This window comes from Triturus cristatus, chromosome 2_1 (genome assembly GCF_964204655.1).
Source record: "Triturus cristatus chromosome 2_1, aTriCri1.1, whole genome shotgun sequence".
NCBI classification, from domain to species: Eukaryota; Metazoa; Chordata; class Amphibia; order Caudata; family Salamandridae; genus Triturus; species Triturus cristatus.
The window spans coordinates 1,134,832,564-1,134,860,234 of record NC_140581.1 but is presented as its reverse complement, the minus strand read 5'-3'; the positions used below and the strand labels follow the sequence as shown (position 1 = coordinate 1,134,860,234).

General features: G+C 43.9%; 1 protein-coding gene across 1 annotated transcript in view; it reads left to right on the top strand.

Annotated features, from left to right (window-relative positions):
• CDS1 (CDP-diacylglycerol synthase 1) overlaps positions 1-27,671 on the top strand; it is a 467,729-nt gene that overhangs the window by 44,190 nt on the left and 395,868 nt on the right. The window lies entirely within an intron of this gene.

Sequence of the window (27,671 nt, the reverse complement as noted above, 5' to 3'; positions counted from 1 at the left end):
GCTTACAGAAAAAGATGTGTTCAAGAATCGAGGGTGCCCGGCGAAATGGGGCAATAAGTGGGCGAAGTGGAATGTCTCCAGAGGTAAACTTTATCTCTCCTACAGTGGAATTGCAAAAAAATGTCAAAGATATCGTTGCTCTTCCTATCTAACGTTATAGTGTGCTGTGATGTAATGCATATATATGTACAACTACCATATTTGTGCTTTACTGAACGTGTGCGGACCTGTGGTCGATTGTTGAACCATCACAACTGTTTAATAATTTTTTTTTTTTTAAAACACCAGCCCCCGACCAGCAGATTTAAGAAAATCAAATTCTCTCCCCTTCCACTCCAGTCACTAATCTGAGCTTTCAGAGTCACCTTCCAATAACAACGTATTCTTAACCAATAACGTTGACTCTGCCACGGCTTCCAACTTTGGGTGGAAGCTGTCAGTGCTTGCATGCAAGCCACCTGGCTAAAATTATTTGAGGAAAACAATGAACATTTCCTCTTCAACGAAAGACTCAGTTTGTGGAACGTTTCCCTGTTTCCCACCTCCTGCTGAGACTTCAGAAAAATTAGTGACTTGATTGCATGCTGGCCTCATTCCACCAGCTCCTATTTACTAAGTGAATCAATTTCAAGTTATTTTCATCATCCCAGTCATACCCCCACAAATCAATTCCCTCCGTTGGTCGCACAGAAGGACATTGTCTACCACTCCTTTAGGCATGTGCTATCTTCTGCCAGCGGGCTTCCCATAGTTTCAGACCACTGAGTAGCCTAGCCTGGTGGCTAAACTGATCAACTTCCCTGTGTTGTTGAACACTGAAAGTTATTTATGTTGCAATGTGACCATCAAAATATGGCTTTTCAGACTATTATCCTCTGCTTATGCCTACGATTTAGAGCTTATAAGCACTAAGAATCCATCCCTGTAAACGTTCTATTTTGTAAATAAACCGGACACATCCCTTCTTATCAACTCTTTTCAACAGCTTACGTAGAAATCAATTGTTGAGGTAAGCCATGGAATTGGATTTGAGGCGCTTCAATTGTGTAGATACTAGGACAGTTAATTCCTTGTAGTAAAAATTATTTGTTGGTGTAAAGCTTCATACATTTGTGTTGCTTTTCACGTGTGTACCTTACAACCGAAATGGAGAACGTGCTGAATTTCAAACTGATTTTGCCCTTACAGTTTTAGGCTTCAGAGCCACAGTAATCTTTTTTTGGTATACTTGACTGTATCCCGATTGTCAATGATAATTCGCCAGTTTCTCAATGGGGTAAGCATTGGTGGTGCCAAATATTTTGGCTCTTTTATAGTAAGAAGGTTTTTACGACGCCTACCTGACACCAACACACAGCACATTTACAGCAGAAGCAAGTTATTTCTTTTGTTACAGTATATAGCACAATCACAAGATTACATGACTGATTTTTAATCACAGGGCATTTAAGTGATTATCCAGAATCATATGATGTTGAGCCCAGACCTTGTCTCGAACCTAGTTCCCCAACGTCAACAGCTCTGGCTGTTAGGCCAAGGCTCCCTAACGTGGAGCACAGGTAAACCACAGCTGGCAGCAGTGCTAGTGCCTCTCTCCCTCCCTCCAGCTGAGCAAACTTCCCTAACCAGGAGAACTGTCACTGGATGGGTGGCGGCAGAATACTTCATATAAAGGGAGCATTAAAGGAAGCGGGTGTGCAAGGGCACACACTTGCATTCACCCGCTAGCTACGTTATGTAAAGCTGCAGTACAAGCATCCTCACTATTCTGTGAGATATATTATCTGTGCTTTGGTCTGTTCTGGTCCCCCAAGTTAGCATTCACTTTACCCGTTATGCCCAGTAAACTTTCTCCAACAATTGTGGATTTCAAGCTACCTGAGGGATCATTCATAGAAGGAGCAGTAATATCTGAAACAATAATTATTATAATGGGTGCTGTGTTTAGCACGGACTACTAATCTTGCTGCTCTCCAACTCTATATGCAGCAGATATCACAATTTCCTATCTCAATCATACTTAATTTGTTGACTTTGAAAAGATAGGGATCAGCGCTGTGGTCTTTCAAAATCATCCTCTTCCCTCAGCCCCCTTCTCATTAAACGATGTGGGGATGATCTATCCTATGAATAAAGTTGAAGGGTATGATTCCCTAACCAACTATTGGGTGACCGAGTGCGCGACTTCGGTATTCATAGAATTGTATAGGTGTGTGACAAGTCCCCTGGCTGATCTTGCAGTGAGGAGCAATGTTAAATACTTCAATTGAGGTGAGTACCTGTGTGTATTTGGGGAAGGGCCTTCCTGCAGCCACCCCTAACCTATAGTATAGAAAAACTATTGCTGGTGTATTATCGCACATCTTAACTGTATCTTTCAGTATAATGCAGGCATAATTTCGACAAATAGTCTGCCAGATTTGTTCAGGTTTAGTTTGTGCAGTAGATGCAGGGAATTCTCTTTGCATGTTGAGGTAAATTTTGGATGATGAAGTGAGAGTTCTGGGAAGTGCATCAACTCCATTTGGGCTCTTGATGCTACCTTCTGCTACGCATCACAGTCCCGCCTACTGTGTTGGTCTCCACATGGTGGCTTGGCATTGTTTGTTGTAGTATCACTGGCAATAGAAGTGGTGCTATGCTGTTGTTTTCCGCCACCAGATGTGGTATATAATAAAGCAGATAGTATCAATTGTGTGTTCATACAGTTAGGTCTGGTGCCGCAAAGCTGCCCTTTTCTTAAAATTTCCCATTTAATTCTGGAATGTTTACTGGCCCAAGGAAACATAATCAGCAAGGGCCTCACGGTTTTGAAAAGTGTTTGAGGTAGTGGTAGCAGTATATTCTTAAACAAGTGTAAGAATTTTAGTAAGATAACCATTTTCATTAACTCTGTCCTGCCCGCCAGGTTTAGGGGAAAGCAGATCCACGTCTCAATCTGGGCATCTAACTTTGTGATGACTGCACTATAATTTTCTTAAAGGGTGGTATTCATATCTTGATTGATTCATATTCCAAGATATTTCATTGAATTCGGGGTATTTATTTTTTATTTATTTGAAAAGTTTTATATAGCGCTGGCTAGATTCGGAGGTATCAGAATGCTTTACATGAGGAAGAGCAATGTTTCAGAACATGGTTACAATGTTACATCAGTTGCAGGAACGTAGTTACATGAGTTATCAAGGCAAGGGGAGAGAAATTTGGGGGGTGGGAGGGAGAGAGGAAAGGAACCGGGAAGGTAGACAAAGACTAATAGAGGGAAGAGGCGGGCGGGGGTAGGAAACACAATGGGGAGACGAGGAAAACAGTGTCTGATGTCCGGCTGGGTAGGTGATGGCTGAGGGGTGAACCAGAGCCAAACTCCTCTATAACTGCATATGACAGCTCCACCGGTCATCGGCCAAAGGTAGCTCGGGCACCGCAATGTATACAGAAGGTTCTGGGTTCCGCCTAAGGGGGCATCGTCAAAAGAGTTCCATCGGTCACGGTGTGCGGTGCTGTGCTCCCATTGGTAGTGGTATGCACGGGGTTAGCGTGTTGTCACAGTGGTGAGTGAGAGTTATAGTACGCTGGTCCAGTCCATAAAGAGCTGTGGTATTCCCATTTGATGGAGTACAATGTAGAGTCTTGGCTGCATCTAGCAGCACTGCTGCAGCCTCCGATTCTGGGTTCAGTAGGTGTGCAAATGGGATTCGTAAATTATAGGAGGTGGACCTTGCAGAGATGTGGTCTGACTGGTCGATTAGCACCAGATCTGCTACCAATGGGAGCAACATATTAGCCCCAATTATTGCAAGCTTTTTTATTTACATCTGTTAATAAGTGAAAGCCGCCTTTGAGTCACAAATGTGCAGCGGCTTGCCTAGCTTTAACTTAATAAGGAGGGCCTCAAGTATAGTAGGGTGTAGAGTGCACCTCTCATGGATCTCCTCAAAGAGCGCCAGTAAGTGTGGGGCCAGTAGAAATGGACACTAGTAGAAATGCACACTCCTTATAAAATTCACTGGGAAGCCTGCCCATAAATAAATAGCCTTATTGCAAATTACAGTGAGTCTTGAAACGTCCTTAAAAGGTACATTTTGCTCAACTCTGGTATCTGATGACTTACCCTTTACCTGACATGTAGTTGCACTACCACGGGCCGAGTAAGTGGTACTGTCTGCATTCAAGACTGTTGAAAACTGAGCCTATTATATCTAAACCAGCTGCTTCTGGGTTCTGAATGTCCTTAAGAATAGCAGAAGTGTCTCAGTGCAGATGGCTAGATATTGACAACCGATGTAGTCAAGGTGGCTGAATTGATATCACTATAACGTTAAGACTAGCATTGATATGTCTCCTCACTTCCACAAATGATGCTTGATTGGTGACTTAAAAATAGTATTAGGGTTTTGTGGTTAGGAAAAGAAGGCAGTAACCTAAGTGCTTTTGAATTGACTACAAAGAACCGCATTCGATGAGCAGGACCACTGTGGTTTGTGTTATTCAAAAGTCTTCTGCAGATCACGGAAAGCCGAACATAGGCGAAGGAGAGAGAATAAGAGTGGCATGGGCCAAGATATCAGAAGTGCAGAAAACCAGAAAAAATACATTTGGCTAAATAAAGGAGGAAACTGGGAATACTCTGTAGAAAGAAGCCAAAATCACCATGAGCCAATACAATTAATTCGGAGGCTGGACAGAAACACAGACATCTCCCATTAGTACACAACTGCAAATATTTCCAGCCTCCCCTTTCTCTGCATCATACAGATGGAGGTGTAAGTAGAAAGAGAGTTTGAGCCGCAGTGATGTTGGATGGTTGGAGAGTGAAATGAGTAGCAACACATGCTAAGAGAAAAAGAGGTTGAGGCAGAAGGAGTAGGACACAAGGGAGAAGAAACCAGTAACACACTGTTCACAAAACGACTAAAGCTCAGAGGAATGACCTTCTCCATACAGAGAGCCATCTGGAGGAGTTAGGAGGCAGCAGGCTTGGGTATTGATGCGCCAGTGGAATCCAAGGTCAGGCGAGGTACTAGAGCCAGAACAGCACAGTGAGCAGGTGAATTGCATATATTTCATTTATATTGCTTTATACTCCTAATGAAGCACTGAAGTGCATGTGTGGGTGGGTAGCGTATTGCTCTGTGGGAGCAGTATGGATGGAAGAGTATCTGTTATGCTGTGTCTGAGTATTCTATATCATATCATGCCCGAGGACCGGAGTTGTGCTCTTATCCTGGTAGTGTTGCTGTGCTTATGCATGAATTTAAAACAAAAAGGAGTGATGGGGCGCTTAAGCATTAAGTTCAAATGTATATTTTCATTGTGGCGTATGTGGGAATTGTTTGGGTGTTGTGCGTGTATGGCACAGACTGCTCAGGCAGCATTGCCACCAATGTGTAGCTGTGCATGAGTGTATGAAAAAGTAATACGTGACATGATCATGCATCCAGATACGTACCATCAGAGGAGAGGTCTGTGACCGACAGGTTATGCCTGTTGACTATGGTGACTAAGAAATTGCCCTGATTGAAGGGTTCTTTCTTTGAAGATGGAGTTTAAGTCAAGTGTATTATATGCTTCTCAGGTTACCCAACATTTGTAGAGCAGCAAACCATAAGGAGGAGCAATATGTAACAAGCCGTGGTTCGCTGATGATTCCCCCAGGAGAGGCAGGCGCAACACGGTTTGTATATCATGGAGTTAAGAAAGGAGCAATTATTGTAAGCTAGCCGTAGTATACACCTTGATATGTGCACATGCGTGTGGTACAAATCGACCCATAGTAATGGAGGTTCTATATCCTCTCGTGGTGTGTGTTTGTATTTTGAGTTTGGTCCATTAGTGACAGATGAGCACTCCAAGGACCCCTGGGAGGGAGTGGCACACTCCCAGAAGTATGGCATGCAGCTGCGATGAAGTACCTAGTTGCCTAATGGAGATTCATCAAATTACACATCGTGCCAGTGTTCAAACAAAACTGCAGTTTAAGAGAACATTTCCATTTTGGCGAGCCTTAAGCAGATTAGATATTGAATAGTAGTATATTAGCACAGCAGATAACAATTTATACCAGCGGTGCTGCTCACACATAATACAGGCCTGGAATATCTTTCCGTTTAGGTGAGCCCTAAACCTAGTGGTGTCGTTTTTTATGACAAAGCACATTTCAGAGCATGGACAGATTTTGTTAGCAAATACTAAGAGGCTGAACAAAAGTTTTAGTGGTTCTGTTCCTTTTAGGGCATAAAGCTGACAGTTCAGAACTTGCACCCTGTGACAATTTGCATCGGCTTCAGGGGGTTACAGTAGAACTGTAGTATATGCTGTACAAACTCCACCTATAGGCAGCATAGGGCATCGTTGTTTCTGCCTCTTTGAGGGGAGCTGGTTGTATACAGTCTTTGTGGCATCTTCTTGGGGATAGTCTGATTTTCTCAGCGTTCAAGAATTCCAGGTGGTTTTAAAAGAGTATCTTCTCTAGAAGAGAGTCTCAGAGCATTGAAGTGTGTTTCTTGTTAGCAGGAATAGTCATCTGGTACAAGGATGGAGTGGAGTATTTTTTTTCTGTGAGTATCTCGTCAACTTTGCTTGCATGACAGCTGAGCCATTGCCATTTAGGCCCTATTTGTAATTCACAGGCTCTTAAACGCGAACATCTAGCGATTGTTAGTTAAGTAATTCCTTTAAGGACCTTGGCATTTGGTCACATAGATCAAAGTGTACCAGTTGTCAGCATTCTGGATTCCGTAACGGCCTCAGTTCTGAGGGATTAAGATTTGGTTGCCTGGTGCTTCTTTGGAAATCTTGGATGCAGGAAATTTTGTCTGAGGTACAATCACACAGAGAGAGAGAGAGAGATAAAGGTTTAGAGAATAGAAAACCACTTGTAGGGCAATAGAGTGCATGCATTAGTCAATGGCTGAAACACTCTACTTGCATCCATGATAACATTCAGCATGGGGCAGGAGGTCAGCCCACTTCCGATGTTGGATCTATATTGCTCTGAGTGACAGTATTTTCTGATCACACGCAGAGCCACTTAAATGAGCATAGTTCAGTGCCAGGACTGGTGGGCCAGTATTTCAGCTTTTGATTGTTTCCTCTCATTTCATTCCTTATCGTTTTTAGTTTCATATTTTTTAGAGCATACCACAGCTTCTGGGACAGTACTAACTGTAAGCCTGTCTACTGTGAATTTCCTCTCCAGTGCGCCACATCTTGTGTGACCACAGCCTGTATACCACATCACCATCATGGAATGGTATTGTACATAGTTTCACCGTTTTACCATTCCAAGATGGCCAACACATTGGTTCTAAACGTGGTGGCCATGCTGGAACTTCACACCTTTAAACGCCATGTACAATACCATTGCAGGATGGCCCCTTGCTGCTATGTTTAGTTTTTTTTGTTATCGCAAACATGTACCTGCCATGTTTAGGTGGCAGCATGCTTTAATTTCTTGTGTATCGTATTTTCTTTTATCTTGCATATGTTAAGTTTGTGGCTGAGTTTACTATGGTAGCATATGTGTTTGAATTCAAGAATGAGTCTGTGTGTAGATGAATGGATGCCCGAGCGTTAAAATGAGTGACAAAGTATGATGACTTTTAAAAGCCAGACCTATTGGCATTGCCAATGCTTGTTCTTCCTGATGAGAAGTTGTATGCTAGATATCTTGAGTTCTGAAGGGAAGGTGCTTGAAAATGGGAGGTTGATGATGATGCTCATCGTTGGTGATGAGTATGTACTGTAAGGTTTGTGGCGGGCAGGGGTCTGAAGGAGAACCCACAGATTCACTAGTCTTTATCTTATCATACAATTCCAAGTCTGAAAATTGCTTGAAGAGAGTGTTTAAAGTCTGTTATCGAACATAATACTTGTTTTTGACTAGTATGGCTGACCGCTTGGAGTCTTTTTTCTGAGATGAGCGTCTAGCATCTCCGCTGTAGCCACAGAGTGGTCCTCAATGTAGTTACCAAGTCTTGAGACTGAGGAGTATGCAGTAGTGCACTGTAGGTTGTTGAATACTGTTCTGGTGAAGTTTTGTTATTGGGCATTGGTGATAGTTTTAGTAGTGTAGTCTTTCCACTTTATTCAAAATTATTTATTAATTTTATAATAAACAAATTTGGCAGTGCATAGATCACATGCCAAAGCAGTGGTAAAGAAGGGAAATCATAAGGGCATCAGCACAGTTGACACATCAGTAGGATACAGTAGAAATAAACAATGTTGGATAGGTCATGGTACATCAAGGCTAAAGTGTTCCCACCAAGGAACCTATATTGTAGGAGAAGGTTCTTCCACCCGTTCTTGCTCTGCTGATTTTTGGCCTCGAGGATTCTAAACCCCAGGCAACAGCTTCAAATGTTAATGGGCCATGGCATTTTGGAACTGGAGATCTCTGTAAAACTAGCATTGATCGAGCTCAAACTTTTCCAAGATAGTTTCCAAGAATTTCATATAGCCAGGACCGCACACGTCACCAAACTTGAAGATGCAGACAGGTCCCATGAACGGAAACCCTCCAGTTTGGCAATACGTGCTAACCATGTTCCCTGCTACAGGGGTGTCTTCCCTATTGTTTGTATCATTCAGACCATCCAGTGCAACTCCCTATGCTGACAATTTAGTACGACCTTATTGGTCACAGGCAGGGAGTCCTGGATCTCAGAGCCATGTAAGGATCCCATTAGGGTCGTGCCGTCAAACATATCTAGTTCTAAGTGAAAGGTGGGGTCATCCCTAGACCCACAAAGCCAATCTTTTGACAGGCAGCTCCACAGCCCAGTAATGCATCATCATGTAGCCATACATAAACTACAGTTGTATACTGATTTGACACTTTTGTCCCATGATCCCTTGATTTTTTTTTCACCTCCGTTAGAGTGTGAAGTAAAGAATAGAAGAGGAATCTCATATGGGTAATTTTGGGTCACAATGTATTTCAAGAGTGCCACCATCTTGAATAAGGTGACCCTGCTCAATATAGAAAGAGTGATGACTCCCTTCACACCAACTAGGAGACACTTTATTGAGTTCCCTTCATAGCTCTGCATCAGCGGTGATATACATGCCAAAGTCCTAGAAGCTTCAGAACTCTGTACTTTCAAAAAAAAAAATATATATATATATATTTTCATTTTACAACCAACATAGGCCGATATGGGGCCATAACAGTAAAAAAAGCCAAAAGGCATACGCAGTACAATATCACTGTTAGCTTAAGCAGTAGTCTAACAACCATGGGCTCATCATCAAAACTTCAGAATAACATCATTCATCCTCTACATCTGAGCATCCACTAGTATCTGAGTCCTGTTGATCACTAGAATGCACCTGAGGATAAAAAAAATCCCTGGCATAGCTCCCTCCAAATCCCAAGGTCCACATCTCGCTTCTCATCTCTTCTGCTAGACTTCATATGTACCTCCTCAGCCAGGGACTACTCCTGCACATCTCTCAACCATACACCCAGGGAGGGGGAACACCTACCCATCCATGTTATAGCCACCCTGCGCTTTGCTAGGAACAGGAGGAGTTGTAGTAGCTTCTACTCCATCTTGCGCTTCTTGGGCTTTGGAACATGCCCAAGTAGACAGTGCAGTGGGTTAACCTGTACCTTGAATCCAGTGCCCCTATTCACCAACTCAACCCCTCTGGTGCAGAAACATTGCACCTCAGAACAGTCCCACGCAGGGTGCAGAAAGTCAGCACCAGCTGCTCTACATTGAGGGCACACGTCAGACCGGTCCGGGTCAAAGGGCCTAAAGCTTCTTAGGAGTCATATATGTGCGGTTCAAGTAGTTGAAGTGAATCAGTTTAAAGCGTGCATTGCAGGACACTGTGCACGCGAGCGTATTTATCGCTTTCCATTGCAACTCAGTCAGGTCTCCGTCCCAAGCTAAAATATAGTAACAATGGGGTAACCCTGTGTCCCTCAGAACCTGGGTATATGTATAGAAAGCTGCAAATGGTTCGGTCGGGTGAGAACTATTGCTTTGGATTTCAAGAGCTTAGTCATGCAACATACATTTATATTAACAACGCATTGATATTAAGTTGGAACTGGAGGACAGAAAACAGACCATTTTATCCAGCGTCATATGTGTTTACTTAGAACATAAGTTATGCATTGTACGATAAAGCTGTCAACAATTCACTTAATGATTGAGGTGACATTAAGTATAGTGACAAACGACGGTGCTCAGTGACATAAGTGTGGTTTGTACATAAGTGAGACAAATTTATATACAGATTATACAAGGAAAAACCTAAAAATGGCAGAGTATATAGAGTGTGAACCAATGTCTCTGGTAAATTGGACAGTCATTTGTTAATTTACAACCAGATGACCAGGAAAAACTGAACCAATAAAAACGTCGAAGTTTCGACCCTGATGTAAGCCTTATTTAAGAAAGCGTCATGGCGGGTCTTCTTCAGGCCAGGTGAAGGAAGGGGAGGGGGGGGGGGGAACAGCCTAAAAAGAAACAAATTCATATGTATCGGATCAGTTCCAACGAGAAAAACTCGAAAATTAAACTATAATTAAGGGTGGTACCACTGTCATGATACGTATTTTGAGACGGAAAGAATCTCGCACAAAGGGCAAGGAGGTCATCGTAATCTGAATCTAAAAGTAAAGAGCCTTTTTAGTTTTGAAAATTTAGACCGCATTTGTTGTCCAGGTAAAACTGAGTGATGTGGGTTCAAACGGGGCCCCAGTCTTACTTGTATTAATTATGTCTTAAATCATATAGATGGGACCTCTGTGTAGGCCGTTGCGCACAGCAGGGGAACTATTTAATTTGTCCTTTGTGCCCGATCCATGCAATCCGGAATATATCCTGTTTAAAAATGATGAAAATGACATGGAACTTAGGCCGCTGCTCCCCGGGCATGCAAGATTGAAATGGGCCGTTTCTACAAAATCCTGCTTACCTAGGATAGTGGTGCTCCTCTGTCGCATCCAGCAGTCTCGAGGGACGTTGCTTGAATGCCAATTTTAAGAGGTGAATCGGGCCGGCTTGACGTGAAATTGCCGTCAAATGTAAAGTGCACAATGTGCCGCAGCAGCTGGATGCTGCGGTGAATCAATGCGACATTCATAGCGTGAATTGTACCGCTATCCAGCTTACTCCTGCCCAAATCGTTACGGGGGCCTAGTGTGTAAGAACTATATAATGTGCATCTGTCAGGGCATGGTGTTTGAAATTATATCCCGGTCAGGGTAACCAGTTGCATTCTGAAACTCTACAGTCACCATTATGTTCTGAAGCACTTCTAGACAAGAAAAGAAAAGTGCACATATTGGATTGTGTGAATAATAATTAAATTATGTGATTGGCCATATTGATTGATCTTACATATTTAACAAACATTGAAAAGCCATCATTTACATTATGCATTACATTACAATAATGTGATTCAGCAACTCTCTTGTAAGATGTGATAAAAATCAGGATAAAAACATGTGGTATCAAACATTGAGGAAGATTCATGGATACAGAGACATATAGGAAAGTGAACCTGTGTAGGCCATATTAAGTCAGACTTGGAATGGAACCAGTTAGGGTGTCACATGATTCATAAAGGATTTTGGCTAGGGTTGTTACTATGTAGGTGATACTTTTGTTTGTCAAAACAAAAAAGTAAGGTCAATCTATGTCAGCCATACTATAGCCGGCCCATTTGTCTGGAGGTCTCCTCCATTTCATTTAATCCATTCTCAACTGTGTCTAAAGAGTCTATCCACGACACTCCTTGAGACTCAAGGTTGTGCCAATGTCCCTCTCCCCCCCCCCCCCCCCCTAGGGTGAGGGTGGATTTTTTCCAGTACTCACCATCTAAGGATGTCAGGTGGGTGTCCTTGGTTGGTGAACTGTTCAACTAAGGAGCTCCCTCTACTTTACATTTCAATCTGCTAAGGTGTTGTAAAATTCTGGCCTTCACCTTCTGAGTGGTCTGCCCCACATACAACTTGCTGCACGGACACTTGATGACATATATCAAATTAGCACTATTGCAGTTAGTGTGCTGTGAGAGGCTATATGTCTTGTGCTGATGTGTGAAAGAGGTGCCCTCAACAGCTAGGGTGCAAGCCTTGCAATGACCGCACTTGTAATGGCCAAGGAGGGGTGGCAAGTTGAACTGACTCCTGATGTCCGGTGGTCTTGGTGGTTCCAGATAAGCCTTTACTACAAAGTCCTTGACATTGTTGCCTCTTTTGAACGCAAAAATGGGTTCCTCAGTGGTTCCAAGTTCACTGGCCACTAGATTCCAATATTTCTAAACAACTTTCTTGATCTCATTGCTTCTGGGATTAAATGTGGTAACGCAAACAGTATTATCTTTTCCTGTTTCTTTGGGTTTAATCTCAAGCAATGAGTCACAAGGGCAGTACCAAGCATGTTTCCTGGGCCATTTGAGTAAACCAAGGGGTACCCTCTCTCTTTCAGTCGTTGTGTCAAGGCCTCAGTTTCTTTGAAGAAGTTGACCCGCCGGGAGCAATTTCTTCTCAGCCGTAAGAATTGCCCGTAGGGCAAACTGCCCTCAAGAGTTCTGGGATGATGTGAATCATATTTGAGTAACGTATTGCGTTCCGTGGGTTTGCTGTATAAATTGGTGTATAACAAACCCTCTTCCACTTTGAAGGTAAGATCCAGGAAATTGATGGATTTGTTGCTATGGGTCATGGTGAACTGGATATCCGTGGTTCTGTCGTTCAGCCAATTTTTGAAATTAATCAGACTTGTTTCACTTCCTGACCAGATCATTATCACATCGTCAATATACCTCTTCCACACGAGGATATTATCTATGAAAGGGTTATTGAGGTTATAAAGGTGGTGTTCTTCATATGAGTCCATGAAAAGTTTGGCCAAGCTCAGCGCAAATCCAGCCCCCATAGCCCCACCCTTGCATTGGTAAAAATACTGGTTCTGGAAAACAATGTAGTTCCTGGACATTGCAATATCCAATAACGCCACCATAAATTCAGTGGGTATCCAGTGCGGTTTAAGGCGTATCTCTAGTGTTTCTTTGGTTACTACTTATGCCTTTCTCTGTGGGATGCTGGTGTACAGGGATGAGACCTCAAGAGTGACCATGAATTGGGTAGATGTGTCAAAGGCTTGGCCTTCCATCAGCTGGATGATATGCATTGTATCCCTCACAAATGACTTTGTTTTCGCCACCCAAGGTTGCAATATACTATCTATATATTGATTCAGGGCTTCTAAGATGGCTCCGCAGCCTGAAACAATGGGTCTCCCTGTTGGTTTCTCTAGGCGTTTGTGCACCTTGGGCAGTGTGTTGATGGTCGAGATCCTAGGCTTCTGTTTATTCAGAAAGTCATGTTCTGGTTCGCTCAGGAAACCCTCGTTGAGACCTCTCTTGGTAAGATCCTGGATGAGTTTTCTAACTTCTGGTGTGGGGTCTCTTGGTTTTGGGAGATAACTCTCGCGGATGCTCAGTTGTTGCATTATTTCCTCTATGTAGTCCGGGGTGTTCTGCACAACTACCACACGCCCCCTTGTCCGCTGCCTTAATAACAATCTTGTCGTTTGCTCCAAGTCTGTTAAGGGCCAATCTCTCCTCTTTCGTGACATATTTAATGTATCTCCTGTTGTCTCATCTTGTCCAACTTCCTGAGGTTTTCTTGAGGTGATCGACCAAGTCTGCTGGCCCGTTGTATATTGAGTAGTGGACTGTCAGGAGTTTCAAAATCTGTGGTATGAATGTTTTGAAAAATTAGATAGTATTTGCTCCTTCTGTGCCTTCAGGTAAACCATAAATGCGAAGATTATTTATTCTATTACGATTTTCTAAATCTTAGACCTATTAGTGCAAGATAGCTACCTGCTCTTGAAGGAAATTGACCTTGGAAGGAGTTTCTGTAAAACTGGAGATTTTCTGCTCCACATGGGATACTCATTCTTCCATGTGAGTCCACCTATCCATAAGATTCTGCAACTTAACATAAGTCTCTTCCATGAAGGGGCGTAAAGCTTTTATTTATTCCAATAAGAAGTCAAAGGAGGCATTAGTAGAAGACTTGGGGCCTGATTGTGAGTCTGGCTGTCCACGGACCGCCAGACTCATGGTGGCACGGTTGGTGGCGATCCAATGACCGCTGCATCAGTGGTCCGACAGCTCCATTAGAAGTTGGGAGGTTGTACTGCCATTGCACCACCACAACCGCCAGGGATCAGAGATCCCTGGCAGTGATGCAGCAGTCTTGAAGCCGCAATATGCTTGACAGGATAGCCGGGTCCCGCCAAGCGCATTAAGAGTTTCCTCTCCGCCACAGTTTTCATGGCATTTCCTCCATGAAAACCATGGCGGAGAGGAAACTAAAGATGATCTACAGGGTTCCCTTTTGCCTCTGGGCCATGGGATGCATGCAGGGGGGCACTATGTGCATGCTCCCCAGTACCTGCACGGCATGGGCTGCACCAGTCTATGCCGTGGAGGTACTGCCTTTGACATTCCCATGGCGGTGCCTATTCCATAGGCACACGCCATGGGAACGCCAAAAAACTGCTCGGAAGTGACAAAAAAGTCAGAATCTGGCAGGTGGTGCGCATGCAGGTTTGGTGGAGCGGGCTGGCAGCATGGCGATCCCGCTCCCGCACTGCCTAACTCGTAATCAGGGCCTTAGTGGGTGACAGTGGATCTTCCTTAAGTCATTTAGTTGAAGCTTTATCAGCACTGGATTGTAAAGCATTGATAGATGTTGCAGAGGAAGAAGAGGCATTAAAATGCTTATGCAGCGAAGAATCTTCCATCTTGGTACACATTTAAAGTGCAGGAGAAAGCTTAAAAGACTTGTCTGTGTAGAGTCTAGTTGTGTATGTTTGACTCTTTAGTCCGCTCATAAACTATAGACAGTGGATAAAGGGTGCAAGTATTGCTGAATCCACCTCTGAGATCCTCAACTAAAATTCTCAGTGACACAGTGGAGAGTCCATTTACAAAAGTGAAGTGATGTAGTTGAAGAGGATGTTTGAGTTGTGCAGGACTTGCCAGTATGCAAGTTAGCCCAAAATCAGGAAGATTTACATGCTAAAGGAGCATAACATTTACCTCCAATTAAGTGCCATCAGTTAACGCAAAAATCGAAAATTACTTGCAAATTTAAGTGTGTTCTTAGGCGCATAGTCTCGCGTATCATACATCTTTCATGAACGTAAAGCAGTGGCGGTTTATGCGTGAGGGCGTCGGGGCTCCGCCCCCTTTACTTTCACCCCCTGGGTTGGTTACTACAAAAATAAAACCAAATTCAAATAATCAGTAAAAAAATTAAATAAATTACACACACCTCTTCTTGCTTGGGGCCAGTCCGGGGCTGTTGTTGCTGCGACCAGCAGTGATCACGAGTGTCATGTCATGTGACCCTGGCTGCCAAGCCTATGCATTCCATTTTGGCCCCGAGTCTTCTTTGCCGGGCTGACGAGCTCACAGCCCTGAGGCCTGTGAGGTCATCAGCTCGGCAAAAACATAACCTCAGGGAGCAGTCTCCACCCCCTAATGACGTGTGACTACAGTTAGCCCCGGGCGCTTCAGGCTCAAGCCCTGTATCGCCAGGGGCTTCACGTCAGTCAGGGAGTGGAGAGGATGACATCCCACCCTTTCCCAACACGTCACAGGGAGGTGGGTGCTGCCCTCTGACAAGCTGGGAAAGGCGTAGTAGAGGCTGCAGGTGGGAAGTCGAGTTTGCGCAGTTTGTCATCTGGACTCTTGAAGACTAACTGCGCAGACTCGAGGTGTCTGCTTCCCGCGCTGCTGGTGCAGGGTTGTGTGAATGGCTGCCATCATTCATTTGCAGCTCCGGTGTTTCAGTGGGAGGCTCTGACCACCCTTTGTCATGGCGCACCTCTCTGTCCATGTCCTACCTCACACCTGTTATGTGCACCTTTTCTCTCCATCCAAGTCCCTTCCCAGGGTCTCCTCCGGCCCCCGACTCTGTGCTCATGAGTGCTGCAGTAAGAAGTCCGACTCGACTCCGCAGCTGACGAAATCCTCAGTCTTCTACCTGCGTTAGGGAAAGCTGACAGGAACGCTCCAGAAAGTTCTTTTCAATCTAACACACTCCCAGCTCGAGCACAGCTAGAGGCCGGAGACAAGCAGTCTAACAACTGTGCCAAGGTGGACAAAGAGGGCCAGTTGACCCGTAATCAGGTGAGACAATCCTTAAGTGTGACTTTGTTCTCTGTTGCAGATAATTAGTAAAACTTTGTTTTGGTTAGTTTGGCGGGAACTTAATGAGCTGTAATTATCTTCCGCTTTGCACAGCTGGTATCAGGGACCTGACTTCAGCCCTTCAGCTAACTAGCTGCTCCAGAGGGCTCCGAGGGCAGGGTGTATGCAAGGGGGAGGCCAGCACGGTTGCTACATACCCAGTGCTGTGAGCCGTGTGTATTTGAAGGGATGTAACTTAATTTTTCTTTCGGGGTTTTGGGTGCCTGCCCTTTGCTCGGCCAATGCAGATTGCAGAGTGTTTTTTAACTTAGACGTTACAATGAAGGTAAGTGCTATGCTGTGCGTGTGTGCACGAGAGTACAAGCGTTTTGTGATGTGCAAAGTTTCTCCCTTACATCCTTCCCTTCCTTCCTTCCAGGCATCTGACTCTCCTCTACTTTATGTCCCTCCTTCATGCCTCTAACATTATCTTCCTTCCTTTACTCCTTCTGTGCCTCTACCTCACGCTTGTTTTCTTTTCTCTCTCCATGTCTCTCTCTCGCCATTTCTTCCTGTCCCCTCCATGCCTCTTCCCCTAGCTTCAACACTCTTTCAGTCTCCTTTCGCACCTCATTTCTTGCTTCCTCGGTTTCCTTTATTACCCCTCCTTTCTTTCTTCTCTGCTTCCTTCCAGCTCCACTGCCTCCTTTTATCGCATGTGCCTGTCGTCCCATGTACAAGACGAGGCTGCGCTTTTCTCTGTGTTGCGATAGTTCCCCAGCAACTAAGTCAGGCATTTGATGGGAACATATGTCTAGCGTTTGCCTTGCTGCTGTACACAAAACTGAGCTGCACAGAGAGAACGGATACAGACAGCTATTAGGAAACAAGCATTGGCATAGCCGATAGGTCTCGCCTTTGGGACCTTATAAGTGTTTAGCTATGCAACAGTTGCATAACTAAATACTTATAAGGTTCCAAAAGTGAGACCTATTGGCTATGCAAAGTGATCGCGATCAAACATCAAAGTGGCCGCGAAAGTGAAAGTAATCGTGGTAAGGCGCGGCGCGCGCGCGCCCGCGCACATGCACTGTAGCTCTAGGCTGGCCTGGTAGCACTTTTTGGATCCCTCTCAATAAGTCTCGCCAGACCAGCACATGCGCTGGGTCAGGCGGGACCTAAAAAAAAAGGCCAAACAATCAAACTTTCCCCGTTAAGGGAAAAAAAAACCTGCCTGGCCAAACTCGTGAAAGGTGGTAAATACGTTGTAAATTGGCAGTGAGGGTAATAAAGAGCAGGCAGCCCTCTCATGCACCTAGTGTGGAGTGGGCCCTGCACATTCCTCTCTCTCTCGACCTGCCCCATGGCTCAGTTTCTTGTCTTGCAAAGTGTGCTCTTGGGCTCACAAGCTGCAAGCTTCAGGCTTTGAGCATTTCACAATGCACAATAGTTTAGCCTATTGCTATCGCAACATATTGTGGGCTCAATGCAAACAAGAGGGCGTATTTCTCCTGCAAACAAAAGAAAGGCAAGAAAACCATGTGTGCAGGTAAGATTATTACAAACCTTGCTTGTACTGTAAAATGTGTACACTACAGTTACTAAACAATTTTATTCTGTAAAATATGGAGTATTTGTCATGTGTTGAAATATTTCAAGTCGACACATCACAATTGCATTACAAATGGTCTTGCTTCATCAACTATGCCTTTAAATGCACGTATATGTTTGGTGAGGCAGTGTGGATGAGATATAATGAAGAGATGAAGGCCAGGATAGAATTAGACACCACAAAATCTTAGGGCGAGATTGACCAAGAGTTATGGCTGCACAATAACGAACTAGATCAGTACCAGATGCAGATGCAGCGAATGGGTTACCGTTCCTGCATGGGCCAATTCAAGGACGCCCTGATTAGGATTTGACATGGAGGCATGAGCTGGAATTTTAACAATGGAAGCTGCAGTAGGTACAATGCAGGTTCAGGCACGAGTGCTGCAGGCACAAAGCTCTATGGGGCAGGCAGGAAATGGCAGGGGCACTGAAGGGGCCAATACACCTGTTAAAGTAGAGGCCTTGGAGCTATGGCTGCACTTAAACCCCGACACACCACCTGCAGAGAAGTTGAGGAGGAGTTATTCCAGAGGTGTTCCCATATACCAGGCAGCTTCGGAGAAGGAACTGGGCTGACAGCCTGGAGTTCGTCAAAGGACTGTAAGACATTCTGTGGGACAAATTGGGAAAATAAATATGGGCGGGAACAATGCTAGGTGCATTCTGGGAATTACCCATTGCGAATTTGATGATTTCCCTTTTGGGGATTGTGTGCAAGAAGACAAAAAGAGAATGCAGATTGATACACCACCTGTCCTGGCCTGAAGGCAACTTGGTCAACAACTACATAGCAGCGGGTGAGTGCTCATTGTGTTCTTCGTATATAAATGAGGCTACACATTTAGAGAGAAATTGCAGAGTAGGGGCAGCGATGGAGAAAATAGACATCGAACCAGCCTTCAGAGCTTCCGAAGTTTTCTATATTAGGGATTCAGTTTGAGAGAACATATTTTGTAGACATAGTCAGTCCATAGGCTGCTCTGTGGCATGTGCTGTCTTTGAGGCCTTCCCTACACAACTGGGAGGTCAGAACTGTGACTTCTGCAAAGTGCTCTGCGAGGGCAGTGTGCCCTCCTACGGAGGCAAGTGTGTGTATTATACTTGTCTGCGGCCTACTCAAAAGTGGTTTCTTAAACATCATCCATACACATGGCCTGAAAACCTGATGATGCATTTGCATCTGGGAAAGAAAGTGGCTTCTCGTCTGCTACGGCAGGACCAGCTGCACGTCTTCTCATCTCAGAAAATGAATCAATCAATCAGGCGTTTATAAAGCGCGCTACTCATCTGTGAGCGTCTCAAGGAGCTGGGGGTGGGGAGGGTGCATCTCCGGATCAGTCGAAGAGCCAGGTCTTGAGGCTCTTCCTGAAGGTGTGCAGAGTGGGGGAGCGTCTGATGTTTACTGGGAGAATAACAACTACACTGAAAACTGGTGGTGATTCACCGTCCATTTTTAGATGCTGCAACTTAGAGCATGTGGTCGGTAATGGCAGCTTTCCAACACACTTATCTACAAATGCCTTGTCAAGCACACCAGGTTCTTCGGGGTGCTCATAGTAACTTAGCATATTAACCTTGGTGATCACGAGCTCTCTACTTGTGGGGTAGATTTGGGGAGGCATCTTTTCTCTGGTTGGAGAGGTAGTTTAGCGTGTTTATGCATCTGCTGCAGACATCTGTCTGTAACATGAAGGTAACAGAATCAAATCTTGGTTGGGCTCTCGGAGCATTTCGTTCTTCAGAGGATTATAGTGGAGTTGTACTGAGGTGGACAGTTTGCACTTTGGACTTGAAATAGAAACGTTATAAATGTATGAATGCATGCTTTTATTTGGTCACACTTCACAGCACAGTATTAAGTGGAAATCACCCCTGCCCCCACCCTTAACACAACTCTTTTAGTGCGCCTTAACCTCTGTTCTGTCAGATGTGACTTAAGAACCATCAATGATTTCAAGGTAAGAGGTCGAACAATCCTCTACCAAAACAAGATTTAATTACCATGAAGCACTGGAAAGCATATCAGTCTGAACCACTTGGTTTGTATATAACAAGTAAATATTGTTATGAGATACTTTAAGACAATAGAATTCCACAATATTACTCTATAAGGTGCTCCGTGCGTTACACATACTGTGCTTCACTCAGGCTACAATGGTAGGTGTGACGCCATGGTTGCACTGCCACTATAGAGAATGGCACAATAGGCGCTGTAGTCCCTTAGTGCCATCTAACTTCCAAGCCATTGGTACATTTTGTACCATATACAAGGGACTTATACACAATTTGGATATACCAATAAGGAGAATACCAATTCAACCATGGTTAAAGGAGGAGCAAAGTCACTTTAACACTGGTTAGCAGGGGTGAAGTGTGCAGAGTTCTACAGCAAGCACAAATATAGGGTCCGGCAAAAGGTGAAAAATCAGGGATGACCATGCAAAAAAGTTGGATTTCCTACAGGGCTTGTACTGGGTAAAGTAGTGCATAGCCTAATTGCCAGGTACCTAATGTCATTGCACTATACTGAAGTCACCTCACCCATCTACCATCTCTGCTTCAGACCAAACAGCACAAGCGGAGATAACTTATCTTCTCTCTGAGTATCCTTCATAAACAACATTACAAAGTTAACAATCGTCTGTGCACTTTTACAAACATTGTATGGCATATAAAATTCTCAATAACGCAACAGGTGGCAAGCGATAGTTTGGAGTGGTGGAAAAAGGGCAGAATGTTGCCGTGGAAACGGAGCTTAAGGACCATTAATGGTAATGTTGCCAGGGTGGTACCCAAGTATTCAAACTAAAAGTTATCCAAAAACCAAATGAAACTGTAATTTATTTTCAGCTGAGATTGGCAAACAATAACATAGTATTCTGATAGGGTACTGCTTTACTTTTTTCCAAGCAATCTGTCCCTACACTGTCCTACTTATTACAGATCTTACCTGCTCTTCACTAATATTATTGTTAATGTCACAGCGACTTGTAGAGCGCAAACAAATACACGAAGGGGTCAAGGCACTAGCAACTGAGAGAGAACATACATAACCCATAAAGTAATTGCTTAGTGAAAATCCAAGTTTTCAGTGCCTTCCTGAACTGGAGCAGGTTAGAGATAGATCTAATATGAAGGGGAAGTAGGTTCTATTGAATTGATGTGGTATTCGGAAAGCTCTTTCCACCCCAATTGGTTTGTTTAAATTTTCTGACCACCAGTTTCCCAGCTCCTGAAGATCTCAGATTTATCTTTTGGCTGTACCCTCTGAAAGATTGTTTAAGGAACTCTGGGCCAGTTCCATGCAGACCTTTATGGGCAAGGCAAAGAGCCTTAAACTTAATGTCCTGCCTAATGGGCAGCCAGTGAAGACGTTTGATGGCTTGAGATGCTGATTTGTGTTTGGGAACCCTAGTTAACATTCTGGCCCCTGTATTCTTTAGAACCTGGAGTCTGTTAATCTGTTGCTGCTGCATGTTAGAGAATAAGGCATTGCAGTGATCTAATTTTGCTAGCAATAGTGCTGTGATCACTATTTCTTAGCCATTGATCGGGACAAAATTAAAAATCTTTTTGAGCATCCTTAAAATCAGGAAGGCCGAAGATGTGACCACCTTCACCTGTAGTCCAAAGGTTAGATGTTTGTCCATAACCACCACTAAGGTACTGACCTTGTTAACTGGGGTTGGAAGGGCACCCTGCTTTTCTGGCCACCAGGACAGGGCCAATAAAGAAGGTTATTTCAAAACAGGATGACCTCTGTTTTACTTAAATTAAGTTTTAAGCAATTGAGGTTAATCCATTTGTCAATGGCTGCCATACAGTCATGGAAATTTACACCCGTTTGGTTGTTGGAGGAAGACATAGCTACAACCAATTGGGTGTCGTCTGCATATAATTATAATAATCCACATTTGTAAAGTGTGAACAATCACCCGTAAGGGTCTCTAGGCGCTGGAGGCCGTCGGGAAGATTAAGCAAGCTATTGCCCAGAGTCACATGGTGCTGGGCTAATCTGCCACCGGCACCGGGGATCGAACCGTGATCCCCAGATTCCGGAGTCAGTCGCCCTGTCCGCAGCGCCACACCTCTTCCCATATGAAGTAAGTTCCAGCCCAAAAGATCTTACAAAGGAGGCCAGAGGTTTAACATACCAAGTTAAACAATGTGGGGCTGAGTGAGGCCCCTTTGGGGACCCCATATGGAAGACAGACAGTGGCGGCTGGTCCATTAGGGGCGTTGGGGCAGCGCCCCACAAAAGAATCGGCCAGTGAACACTACAGGATGGAATGTAAACAGACGAATTGACAGGCTCAGCTTACAATTCGTCTGTTTACATTTCCGGGCCGCCTGTGCGCTTCAATGCCAGTGAAAGTGCGCTGTGCGCATGTCACGCACAGCGCACGCAGGCAGAGACGAGCAGGAGTTAATAAGATGGTCTGCGCATGTGAGCGAGGAGCAAAGCCCCTCGCTCACATTCACAAACCATTAGGTTTGCTGCGCATGCCCTGTGTAGAGCAGGCGTTTGTAGATAGGCTCCTGTTCGGGCGGTGATGCGTTTTACGCAAAGTTGCCCCATGCCCAATTAAATTCCAGGAAATTAAAGAAGGTTCAGCCGCACGGCCCCCCAGTCTCCTGATTGGCAAATGATTGAAAAGAGCGGGGAGAAGTTACTTCCACCACGTTGCAGAGACGTGATGCGACCGTCGGGACCGGAGCGGAGGAGAATCAGGAGATGCCTGCCTGGTAAGTTCTTTAATTCATTAAATTACCCCCCCCCCCCTCCCAGCGCGTACCACCCTCCCCCCGCGTGTACCCCCCTCCTTCCCCCTCTCATGCCGGCCGAGCCTGTCTATAATTATAAAGTGACTGGTGGGGTTTATTTCCGGTAATTCGGAGAATGCAGCGCGGTAATGACTTTCTCTGTTTGTTCTCTCTAATTGTAAGGTGCTATGCAGACACGCGTGATTACTCGGGGGGGGGGGGGGCTCGAGGGACAGCTGTGCGCCCTTCACAGGCCCTCCTGCAGTCTGTAGATACCATTACGCCATCATTCTGAGTCGCCACTACCACTATAAAAATCACCATGGGATATTCCACGTGCTGTGTTTGCGCTGGTGTCTGAATTTTCCTGCTTAGATGAACGATAGCCTGGCTTGGTCTTGTCAATATAGTGAAAGTTTATATTTGACATTTTTTTTGCATGGCGCAGTCTTGACAAGTGACTGGGCTTCTAGGCGCTGTTCAGAGGCTGGCCAGTTCGAGCCGTTTGTGTGTTGTGGATCATTCCAGAAGAAAGTGCAGAAGGTGTTGGGGAGTAGGAAGGAAAGAGGAGGGAAGGAACTTGACACACCAAAGGAAGCATGTAGTTCATGAAAACACACTGTTCATGTCAAACACAGACGTAATGTGTGTTTCCATTTCCCAGTAAGTTGCATTTAAGTTTACAGATCTCTTTCAGTTTGGGAAACAATGCATCATCAAAGATGGGAAAAGGGAAGAGGTCAAAATCAATTTGTTTTCTACAGTAGTTGATTCCGTGCTTTATTCGTTTTGACATTTCTTAGCTATGAAGCAAATGTTAGCTTTGAAAAGCCATTATCTCCAGCTCTTTCCTCAGCTTTTCGGCCATCCCCCTGACGTGTCGCTTTGGTTGTCTGCCTCAGCTCAGCATGCAGTAGCATTTGGCAAGTGAGTGGGCACTGTTTGCAGCTCAGTTTGACTGTATAATTCAATAGTGCTCCTGTTGCAGGCTTCACTATGGCATATTTCATTACCTATTCCTCTGTCAAAGTACAGTACGCGCCATGCTTGTTTATGTACAGGAAGAAGGGCAAACACAATCTTGGTGAGAAACTGCTGCAGCGGCATTATCCAGAACATAACCTCTGTCTGCGATTGTGTCACTATACCTATGCGTACCTGTTTGTGCAGTATGATATACGAGTGTATGCCAACGTGCCACTCACCCTGCAAGTGCTTATTTGTCCTTGGTGCAGTCACAGTGTCATGTGTGATTGTGCTGGACTCTTCCGTCGCTTTTAAGTGCCCTTGGTGCAATGTGCTGTGCGTGAGCGCGCAGTGCTGTGCTTGTGTGTGTGTGTGCCTGAAGCTGGGCTGTCGCACCCTGGGCCTGGCTCTCCCAGGAAGGCCTCTCTGCAACGAGCGGCATAGGACGCCATTGAACCCCGTCCCCATTGAACCCTGAAGAGTACACCGTCTGGCCACGCCACCCATGGGCGCACAAGCCCGGCTGCAGCTCTGCACACGTCCAATAAATAAGGAGAATTAATATGCGCGGAGGTGCTGCTGTCAAAGCGGGCAGCCTTTCAGATGGCGCTTCCCAATGTCAGGAAACAGGGAACATTTATTTATTTGTTAATATGGCGGTTGTGCAAGGGGGAGTGAGTTGCTGGCTACTCTACTTTCTATTACCTTCTGTGTGGGGCCAAAGCTTGACTTCCTGATCACAATGGCTTTGCTTTACCTTTGTCACTTTATTTTGCACTTTTTACAAAGAGAGGAACAGAGAGAGATGGAGCTAAGCAGAGCCAGAATGAGAGAGTGTGGCAGAAAGAGAGAGGGGCATAACGGGTATGTTGAGCTAGAGAGAGAAAAAGAGGGACATAGGAAGTAAGACAGATATAGGTATGAGCATACGTACACAGTTATCTCTACTATAATCAGACACTGAAACAGACCATTGAATGTTGGAATGTAAAATCTTGACCCGCTTTGGGGTAACTTAAAATTTTGTCTGCTACAGGAATTTTTAAATATGAGAGAATGTTACTTTGCTTTGGCAAGTCATGCATTGTAGACTGCACTTAACACACATGAAATGACACATGGGAGGCCTGCTTTGGCAGTGAATTGGATCTGGAATTTCTGAGTTTGAGTTGCATGGTCAATATTTGTGTGTCACTTTCATAGTTATTTAGACTGTGTTTCTGTTTTATACTGTTTCTGCCTACATATTGAGCCACAGTTTTGGTTGATTTTGATTGCAGTGGCTCAGTTTATTTGGTGATTCACAATTCCAATCATGGGTAAAACATGGCTTGTTGAACATAGATGAGATGTACTTGAAAATAATTGTTGGATTGCGTATTGCAGTTCAGGTTTTCAATTTGACAAATCTTTTTACTTCTTACCACCGAAATATGAGTGTCTTCCTGGTCGAGGACCACACTGCTTTTTCTCTTATCTGTCTTGTATCAAGACCCTGCTGGACTATGGGGTGAAAGAAAGCTTGAATAAGCAGCTACCTACGTTATTTGACATCTCTTTATTAATGTAATAACTGCACTTTCACAATTGCTTTATTAACCTTCCTGCGTTCTCAAATTTGCCTGAAAATGCACCATTTGTCCACTCGTTTTTCAAAATTTTCTCGGGGGGGGGTAATCCCCCCGAACCCCCCTTAGGTTGTTCGGGCTCGCTCGCTACGCTCGCTCGCTGCGGTGCATTATGCCAATACTTTTACGCGACAATACTTTTACGCCACACCACTTTCAAATGTCACCAGCCGCCACTGACGTAAAGGAAAAAGAATTTGCGTGTGAGGAAATGGAGGCTTGTTGCAAAATACATCTTTGACCTCCACAGCATGAATAGTCAAAATATATAGGAACATTTGCTTGCTGATAGTAATGAGCACACAGGAAAATACCCTGCTAGTTTCTTCAAAGCTTGCCAGAGCAAAGAGGATTCACAAGTTAAGGAGAAAAAAACACTTGAAAAAAGTTGTGTACTTACCCCCAAATATTAAGTACCAATGTCTCTATTGCTTGCTGCACATTGAATTCTCCAGTTTAATAAAATGCTCTCAGAAGCGCTCCATTGTGTGCACTGCACGTCTCTTCCAAGCGGGCACAAAATGGCTGTCACATGGGTGAAGTAAAAAAACGTATTGCCGGTATTTAAGTTAATACGTGCTCCCAAACACAAAATAAATGGTGTAGCATCCTGCCTACTTCAGCAATAGTTTTTCAGAGGTCGTTGCATGCTGAGAAAGCTGCAGGTGAAATGCCCCTTCAGGTGTTGTCCCTTGGTGCCTCAGCGGTGCGCTCCCAAACCACTCCCCCTACAAAATATATATTTATTAAATGTGATGTTGGAAAGGCTATATTTCGGGAAGAAGGGATAAAGCAAATTAAATCTTTCCAGCTCACACAAGTCTTCTCAGTGCATTGTGGTGTATGAAGCACCAAATATTAGTTATCACCGTTCCTACGTTTTTGCTGTGAAATATAAGCATAACTAGTATTGGAAATCTCTTTAAACGTGATTGTGGGCTAAAACCCTGAGCCCTTAATTGCAATATGCTTTGAGCCCGGTTATGTTCCAAAATTGTGCAAAGAAAGCATTATTCTGCCATATTGTAAAAGTGGGCGTAAAAAACATTTCAGGAAACTATAGGCAAATCGCTTTTTTTGTTGCTATAGGCAAGATCTGAGAAACAAGTATTTTGGAGCATTTGGAATTCAAGGCATACGAGGCAAACATACCTCTGGAGCAATCGGGCTTCAGATCTAATCTCCTGGTCACAGACAATATTGTAGTGTTACAAACTATTTTAGATAAATACGTTGTAAAAAAGAAACCAATAATGTATACAGTTTTTATTGATTTGTCAACTGTGTTTGACTGGATGGACAGACCCTACCCTACGGCTCAAATTGTCCTCACTGGTTATTCCAACTAATTTATTACCATTAATTAGCTCTCTACATTCCTGTGCATGTCGCATAGTTCTATAAGGGATCATGAAAGGTCTTCCACCACCTAATGCCACTCATAAATGCTTAAAGCAGAGATGTTTTTGGCACCTTTACATTTCTCGAATACTTGTCTGGCTTTCCAGCACAATTTTTGCATCTAAAAAAAAAAATCCCCCTCAATATTGGGATCAAAACAAAGCACACTTGTGTATGCTAATGATGTACTCTTATTTGATATAATAGGATAATTTGATGAAAAGCCCCTTTTTAAGATAAATATTGATAAAACAAAAATTTTACTTTTCAGTGGGGGGGACGGAGGAGGGTTAGCTTTCAATTGGTTTCTGTGTCATGAAAAACAAGAGGCTATAAAAAATGGATTGCCCGATTAAGTTTTTCTCAGGATGTGTAGAGCATTGTGCTAAGTTGAAAATGTATAAAAATGTAATGCTTGGCATTCCATTTGGCCTTACCTTTGCTACTGTATTTCTCATAATGTAAGATGTTTAATTGTAATGCTGTGTACCGGGAATCTTGTTTTGAACCCTTTTACAGAGTGCTAAGTGGAGAAATTTTCCTGAAGCCACCACTTGAAATAGTTGTCAAGTAAGAACTCCAAAATCTAAACTCGTAATCTGTTCCATGTGTTACATCTCTGTTCTGCCTAAAGGAATACAAGGATACAATATTTTAATCCATTAATCATTAATTTTAAGGTTAACGTATATCGTGGATCGATTGAATTAATCATGAATCCTCCGAATCAACAAGTCTGTTTTTAAGGTGTTCACATTTTTTAAGGGGTTTTCTGTCGCTATTTTAAGAAGATGTTTTAATTTTCTATACCCGTTATTAGTTTTTTTTTATAATATATGGATTTTTATTATAGTTTTTTTATAGACTTCTCATGTATTGATATGTATATTATTGATCTCTGTTGAGGTCCATCTATATCACTTTTTGAATAAACTTAATTTACACGTGATTCGTGTTAGTTTGTGCTCTCACCTGCTGAGAATCAGTTGGCCACCAATTTTGGTGCTTTATCTGTCTTTCCATTACAATTAATTTAAATTAGAAGTCTAAAATGCTTTTTTTGCCAGGAAGAATGGTGGTAGTTCGAAAAGGATGCTTAATGTGACCTGAGGAATGCAGTGG